Below are 8,346 nucleotides of genomic sequence, written 5' to 3'. Positions count from 1 at the left end.
CCAGCCCCACATCGGGCTCCTCTGCTGGGAGCCTGCTTCTTCCTCTCCCACTCCCCCTGCTGGTGTTCCCTCTCTCGCTGGCTCTCTCTCTGTCAAATAAATAAATAAAATCTTAAAAAAAAAAAAAAAAAAAAAAAAGAGACAATATTAGTAACATAGACTTTCATAGGCATTGGTATATTCCTTGCAAAAAAGACAACCAAATGCGACTATGTATGATCTCTTTACTCACAACTTCTATGCTATACAAGCATGTAGTATACAAGCAATACATCAAATGGAAATAATTCAAATAGCACAGAAAAGTAAAAAAATGGAGCATACAAACTCCCTCTTCACTCTTCACCTCCACCCCAGTTTCAATGCAATGTCTTGTTGAAAGAAGCCCAGTATGTGATTTTGTTTCTATAACACCAAGATCAATTATCTTCTTAATCATACTCTTGGGTAAATGGCTAGTTTGGAGGGATATGTCTGACACCTGCTATTTGGTTATCATCTTGGAATCCATTCCACCATATTCCTGGGTTAATGCCACTATCATGGATTTCAGTATCTTCTTTCTTGAAATATTTTTGACTAAAGTATCTCCTTGAGTACCTCTTCCCCCACTTTCCCCAAAATATTTATAGGAGGTTTTATCTTCCAAGTTCTTGAATATCTGTTTTTGTTCTTTTGTTATATGATTTTGACATGTAGGGTATTTGAGGTTCAAAATACTTTTTATGCAAAATCATGAAGGCATTATTCCATTGTCTTCTAATATCCATTGCTGCTAAAAAGAAATCATGCCCACCTGGTTTTCTTTCCTTTATATAAAGGATACCTTTATTTTATTCTGTTTTTTCTTTGGAAGTATCTTTTCTTTATTCTTGGTAATGTAAAATTTCCGAAGGATATTTCATGCTAAATCTTTCCTCTAAAACGTAGCTATAAACTCTCAGCCATTTTCAATCTGAAGACTCATGTCTTCCTTCAATTTTTAGATTTCTTTTTCTATTATTATTTGGATTATTTCCACTCTTTCTTTTCCTGTGTTCTCTCCTTTGGAGCCACTTTTAGGTAAACGCTGGCCCTTCTGTGTGATCTCATTTAAAGTTCCCTTTCAGAGGCACCTGGGTGGCTAGTTGGTTAAGCATCCAACTCTTGGTTTTTTTAAGCATCCAACATGGCTCAGGTCATGATCTCAGGGTTCTGGGATCCAGCCTTGTGTCGGGCTCTGTGCTCAGCGGGGAGTCTGTTTAAGGATTCTCTCCCTCTTCTCCTCTCCACCACTTTCATTCTTGCTCTCTATCTCTCTCTAAAATAAATAAATCTTAAAAAAAAAAATAAAGTTTCCTTTTACAGTCTACCTTTTTATCTTTTTATTCTGTATTTCTAGATATAAGCTCAGCTTTTTGTATCAGGATTTGTATTATACATACTTTTTAAATTTTAGTAATTATATTTTAAATACATACAGAACAGTATACAAATCATGAATGTACAGGTAGTTGAATTTTCATCAAGAGCATGTCAGTGCATTTACCACTCACAGGAGGAAATAGAGCGCAATGAGCCCCCAGAAACCTACCTCACGCTCCTGCCCAGCCACCGCCTCCTCCTTCCCTAGACAAGCGCTTCATTATGTCGTACACAAAAAGATTAAGTTACTTGCTTTTGTATTACATGTTAATGGAGTTCTGCATATGTAACACTGTATGCCTTCTTTTTTGACTCCATATTAGGTTTGTGGGCTTGATCCACATCTTGTCCTATAGCAGCATTTGCTCGTTTCCATTCATACAGAATATGGCTCTACCACAGTTGTTTTTTACTAGCATTTTTTTTTTATTATATTATGTTAGTCACCATACAGTACATTCCTGGTTTTTGATGTAAAGTTCGAGGATTCATCAGTTGTGTATAACACCCAGTGCACCATGCAATACGTGCCCTCCTCACTACCCATAACCAGTCTAGCCCATCCCCCACCCCCCTCCCCTCTGTAGTCCTCAGTTTGTTTCTCAGAGTCCATAGTCTCTCATGCTTCATTCCCCCTTCTGATTACCCCCCCCTTTCTTTATCCCTTTCTTCCCCTACCGATCTTCCTAGTTCTTATGTTCCATAGATGAGAGAAACCATATGATAATTGTCTTTCTCTGCTTGACTTATTTCACTTAGCATTATCTCCTCCAGTCCCGTCCATGTTGCAGCAAATGTTGAGAAATCGTTTACTAGCATTTTTAATGAAAAGTCCTAAACAACAGCACAATTCACAGAATTTTACAGTGAACACTCTTCTGTTATCATATATCTACTCATCTATCCATCCTCTATCCACCAGTTCCCCAAAGTATACTGCAACATCAGTACCTTTACCACTAAAAGATTGCACATTGCTACTTTCAGTTCAATATTTGTGAAGTTTTTTCTTTTGATATAAAAGTTGCATACAATGAAATGCAAAAATCTTTAGGGTATATTCTCTGATTTTGACACCTGTATGCACCTGTGTAACCCAAACCCTAAAGAGTTCCCCCATCCCCTTCCAGTTCATTCTAATCCCTGTCTCCCATAGACCATCATAGCTCTGACTTTTTTCTACTATAGTGTTGTGTGATTTATAACTTCCTATCAATGGGATCATAGTCACTCTCTTAAATAAGGCTTCTTTTGCTCAAATGATATTTTTGAAGTTCCTCCCTGTTGCATGTTTGGGGAGGTTTTTTTTTTTTTTTAACTAAATAGTATTTTTTAAACTAAATGGTATTCCATTGTATAAATATATCATATTTTATCCATGCTGATATTTTAGACACATAGATTGTGTGAAGTTTTTCACTATTATGAATTAAGTTAGTATGAACATATTTGTACATGTTTTTATGGACATATATACTTGATTTCTTTGGGGGCAATTTTTATTTTATTTTATTTTTAAGTTATTTATTTATTTATTTATTTATTTGACAGAGAGAGAGATAGAGACAGCCAGAGAGAGAGGGAACACAAGCAGGGGGAGTGGGAGAGGAAGAAGCAGGCTCCCAGTGAAGAAGCCCGATATGGGGCTCAATCCCAGGACTCTGGGATCACGCCCTGAGCTGAAGGCATAGACGCTTAACGACTGAGCCACCCAGGCGCCCCTCTTTGGGGTAATTACTCATGACTGGAATTGTTGGGCATTTGGTAAGGTAGAGTATAGTTACTTTTATAAGAAACTGCCAGATCTTTTAGAAAAGTTTGTACCATTTTACACTCCCACCAACATCTTTACCAACATTTGGTACTATTATTTTTCAGTCATTCTGGTGAGTGTGTAGCAATACCTCATTATGGTTTTAATTTTCATTTCCTTGATGACTAATGACATTTAAAATTTTTTTATGTGCTTATTATCCATTTATATATCTTCACTTGTATATTTGAATATTCCACTCATTTTTTAAATTAGGTTATTTCTTATTTCTTATTGAATTCTTATTTATTATTGAGTTCTTTTTTTTATGTACATATGTATCAGTCCATTGTCAGATTTATACTTGCGAGTATTTTCTCCCATCTTGTGGGTTACCTATTCATTTTCCTTTTTTTTTTTTTTTAAAGATTTTATTTATTTATTTGACAGAGAGAGAGACAGCCAGCGAGAGAGGGAACACAAGCAGGGGGAGTGGGAGAGGAAGAAGCAGGCACCTAGCAGAGGAGCCTGATGTGGGACTGGATCCCAGAATGCCAGGATCACGCCCTGAGCCGAAGACAGACGCTTAATGACTGAGCCACCCAGGCGCCCCTACCTATTCATTTTCCTAATGAATGATAATATCTTCATAAGTATGATCAAGTCTAATTTATCATTTTTTTTTATTATTACTGCTTTCTGTGTCCTGCCTAAGAAACTTTGCCTACTCCCAAAGTATTCTTTTTTAAAAAAAGATGTGTGGTTTTAGGTGTTAGGTTAAGGCCTCTGATCTCTCGTTAATAAAACATTGTGTGCGATGTGAGGGGAGGAGTCAAGGTTCATTTTTTCAGTTGCACACCCAGTTTGTCAGACTTTTTTTTCCCTTCCCCCACTGGATTGCTTCAGTATCCTTCTTAAAAACGCAGTAAGTGTGGCTGGATTTAAGTGTGGGTCTATATCTGGGCTCATCACTCTCTTACACGGAAATATTTGTCAGTTCTTACACCAACACCACATTGTTTTGGTTACTGTGGCCTTAGAGTAAACCTTGAATTCAGAAGTGTAAATCCTTCTCTTTGTTATTCTTTTCCTAGATTGCTTTTTCCATGCCATGATTGATGGGAATTATCTGAAATAATTTTACTTATTATTTAATTAATTTTTCCACCTGACTAGAGTGTAAAGCTATAATAGTAGAGGACATGGTTCTCTTTACTCTGTACTGCTTTACCTGTGTCTAGAAAAATGACTAGAACACACAGAATATTGAATAAATACATGTTGAATGAATAGCTTTCCATGGGCAGTTAATCAGCTCAAGAAAACCTCTCTTACCTCCATAAATGGTCACAACTTTATTTTGGTGGAATATGTACCTAATGCAATAGTCTCTGGTATGATCATTTACCTAGTTTCACTTTCAGATATTTTAAAAAATCAAATACATCTTCAATGTATGGAGATGGATCAATAAAAATGATATTTAAATAAGTTAGGTTTTCCATAAGATCTAAAAGTCATGTTATAAGAGGAGTTCCAGATAAGTTTTAAAGAATAAAATCATTTTAGAGGATTAATTGTAGGAAAATAGAACTAGTGTGAGTATTCATAATTGTTCTAATCGGCTTTTAAAATATAGTGGTTTTACTTTTATTCTAATCTAGTTTTCAGAAACAGAAGAAAAGTTAGTTTCTATTAATTATTTTATGGCCTTTATAATACTGGCACAAAGTATTGTTAAAGCCATACACAAGTTTTATAACTACAGGCTATGACAAAGATCACAGCCCGGGCCAGCTAGGATACCCCTCACCAAATTGCTCAGGTACATGAAAAATTTGGAGCTGGATACGATAGATTCTGGATATCAGGGACTAACTCCCCAAACTTCACCTCTCTGAGATTCTCCCAAACCTCTCTTCCCTGTACCATAAGTGCTTCTACTTCTATTTATCAACTCATACACACAGTCCCTGCAATATATTTCCTTTCTTGTCTGGGTGACATTTATCTCTTCTGGAAGGGCTGTAGATAGAGATCAGAATTACTGAAAAGCACTAATCTATTTACAAAGAATATCCCTGAAGGACTGAAAGACATTCCCAGATCTGAAAATACATTCATCACATGGAAAAGACTCACCAAATGGTAGGCAGGAGGAGTGAAAAAGGCAAATCCACAGAAAGAATCTTATGAAACTTCAGAATGGTGGCTATTCACGAGAAAAAAAATCCTAAAACCTTCAAAGGAGAACATATGATCAATTACTTCCAAAAGAAAAAGGTCCTGAATGATGGAAAACTTTTCATTAGCAACAGCAGCCACTAGAAAACAATAGTGATGAGCTTTCAAAATGATCAGGGGAGGGGCCCCTGGGTGGCTCAGTCGTTAAGTGTGTGATTCCAGCGTTCTGGGATGGAGCCCCACATCAGGCTCCTCCACTAGGAGCCTGCTTCTTCCTCCCCCACTCCCCCCGCTTGTGTTCCCTCTCTTGCTGGCTCTCTCTCTGTCAAATAAATAAATAAAATCTTTAAAATAAAAAAAAAAATGATCAGGGGAAACAATTTTGAACCTAAAATTTCATTTCCGGCTGAACAACTCAAGATAAGGAGGAAAGCATTTTGAAATATGCAAAGATTCAGTAAGTTTGTAAGTATGCAAACTATGAAAAAGTTATTCAGGAATTTGCTTCAGTGAAACAAATGAAAATACAGTTAGAGGATGAACAGAAGGGAAAAAATTGCTATTGTGTGAAACAGAATAGAAAGCTAACAGGATGGAAAATAGGACTCAGTGGGCCTTGCGATTTTAGAAAGGCCCTCCAGGGTGCATAGAATTACATGTGTCTGTCCAAGTGAGAGAGAATGTTGCACCATGCGGAAGACATGGAGTCTAGAACCAGGCTACTTAGAGCTAACCACTATTTAGTTTGGCTTCTCCGGTTGGGTTTGTATGCCTCACAGTATCCCCCCCCCCCAATGAATGTACACTGATAACACCCAACTGCAGACACACACCAACACACAATCCTATTGTGAAATTGGGAGGAAACTTCCTGAGCTACTACGGCCCAAGGCTGACTGGGATTTCATCTGACTCGCCTACATTTGCCAGGGCTGCTTTCTGATCTTCCTATTGCACCTAAGCGCCTTTCTACTTGTCACCTTCCTCCACTTTCCTTTATGTGGTCAAAGAAAGCCACCTTTGTAGTCCCAGCAACACCTGAAGTGTTTTCTCCTTTTCAAGTGCATTATCATAAAGTGCCAGCTCCTGTCTCCTCTCCAGCCAACAAAACTGGGAAAAGGAGAGAAACTCTTTCAAGCTCACAGGGCTCTGTAACTTTAAGACAAAAACAGGATTTTATTTATTTATTTATTTATTTATTTAATGATTTGATAAGAAAGCACACAAGAGCAGGGGGATGGGGAGGGGAGGGGAGGCAGAGGGGCAGAGGGAAAAGCAGACTCCCCACTAAGCAAGGAGCCCCAACTGGGGCTTGATCCCAGAACCCTGGGATGATGACGTGAGCCGAAGGCAGACACTTAACCAATTGAGCCACCCAGGCGCCCCAAAGATAAGATTTTTTTAAAAGGCAATTGCAAAATGATATCCATAAATTTCCTAATGTGCTTTTCCAGGTCCAGAAATCCACAAAGGAACAAAATTTAATTACCGTATAAAGTATTTTATTGTGTTAATTATAAATTCTTGCTATTACATATACTGAGTTCTGATACGCTTCTCCCCACACTTTATCACTTCTCTTTCCTTCCATTCTCCTTGTTGATTCTGACTAGATTTCAAGCACCAGATCAAAGAAAGACCAAAGAATGCTAAAACCAACGTGCCGTCCCAGCTCTAGCCAACATGAGAGATCCTAACCCAGTAATAACGTTAAATATATACCTTCATTTGCTCTGATCACAGCTGACCATTCCTTTTTTCATTAGTCCAAATCCAGTTGTTTTCACCAGGGAGGCATGGCAGATTTGCTGCAATCTTGAAAGTGAAACTAAAGAAGAAAAGGAAAAAAAAAAAAAAAAAAAAAAAAAAACAAGCTTCTTATAGTTCTTGGATTCTAAGAAGGGAAAAGGGAAAAAAGCACAATATCAGCAAGAGAATATTAAATTGCTTCTTAAAAATGTCTTGCATTTCTGCTTCGGTTACAGTCCCTTGGGTTTCATTAAAAGGGTCACAGATTTAGCAACTGAGAAGTTGAAAAAGTGGGACCTCCCTTCGCCTGGGCAGGGCTAATACTCTAGAGGTTAGCAGATACCTGAGAGCGAATTCCTCTATTTTTTTTCCCAAAGACTGACGCAAAACTGTCAGAACCTAGTAGAGTGTGGTCAGAGTGAGAAAAAAACCTCAATCCCTAATCAAAGCTAAATACTTTCACTTCCCTTATCTTCTCAGCAACGCAGAAAGATAAGTAATGCAAGTTAACCTTTTGATCCAAGAAGACACCTAGTTCACAACAGAGAAACTGCCGGCTTCTGCAAAGCCAAAGCCAGTCCTCACTGCTCCAGTTTCCACAGTTAGAGTCTGTTAGGGAGCAAACAGATGTGCCCAGAGAAGTCCAGATTCACCGGTTAGTTCTCAATAAACTTTACTGACTAGTTAAAGGAATGTGCTCTTCAGGAAAAGAACACATTTCTCATTATTGATATAAGAGAATATAATGTTACTAACTATATTATTATACAGTAAAATATAATACTTAGAAGGAACAGTAGAGATCACCTAATTCAACTCCCTTGTTTGAGAAATGAGGAAACAGCATGGTGAGGGATTTGCCTAAGGATTACCATAATGCTTTGTTATTCAGACAAGTATAGTAATAAAACAGCTTGGAGCAGTTAAAGCATGTCCCTAGCTTGACTCGATTGCAGAACTGAAGGCAAGAAAATAGGTCTGTATCATGATGCAAAATGTCTTCCGTTGGGCCTCAGCCTTAGTTGGACCACCTTGTGGTCACTGGGCTCATGGTCATGCTTTTCTGATTTTTCATTTGTCCCATCTATAATATAATACCATAAGCAAACAACTGTCCTGTGTAAACGATCGTCCCTTACATCTACCCACTGTGATATGCAGTCAAACATTAATAGTATTCAAAGGTTTCTTCTCTGTGAGTTCCTTGAAGCAAAACAGGGTATGTTCTTTGTATTTTAACTCCCCAGCCGCTCTTC

This window comes from Ursus maritimus, unplaced genomic scaffold (assembly GCF_017311325.1).
Source record: "Ursus maritimus isolate PB19 unplaced genomic scaffold, ASM1731132v1 scaffold_28, whole genome shotgun sequence".
Classification (NCBI taxonomy): Eukaryota; Metazoa; Chordata; class Mammalia; order Carnivora; family Ursidae; genus Ursus; species Ursus maritimus.
Note: the sequence above shows the minus strand (reverse complement) of the source record.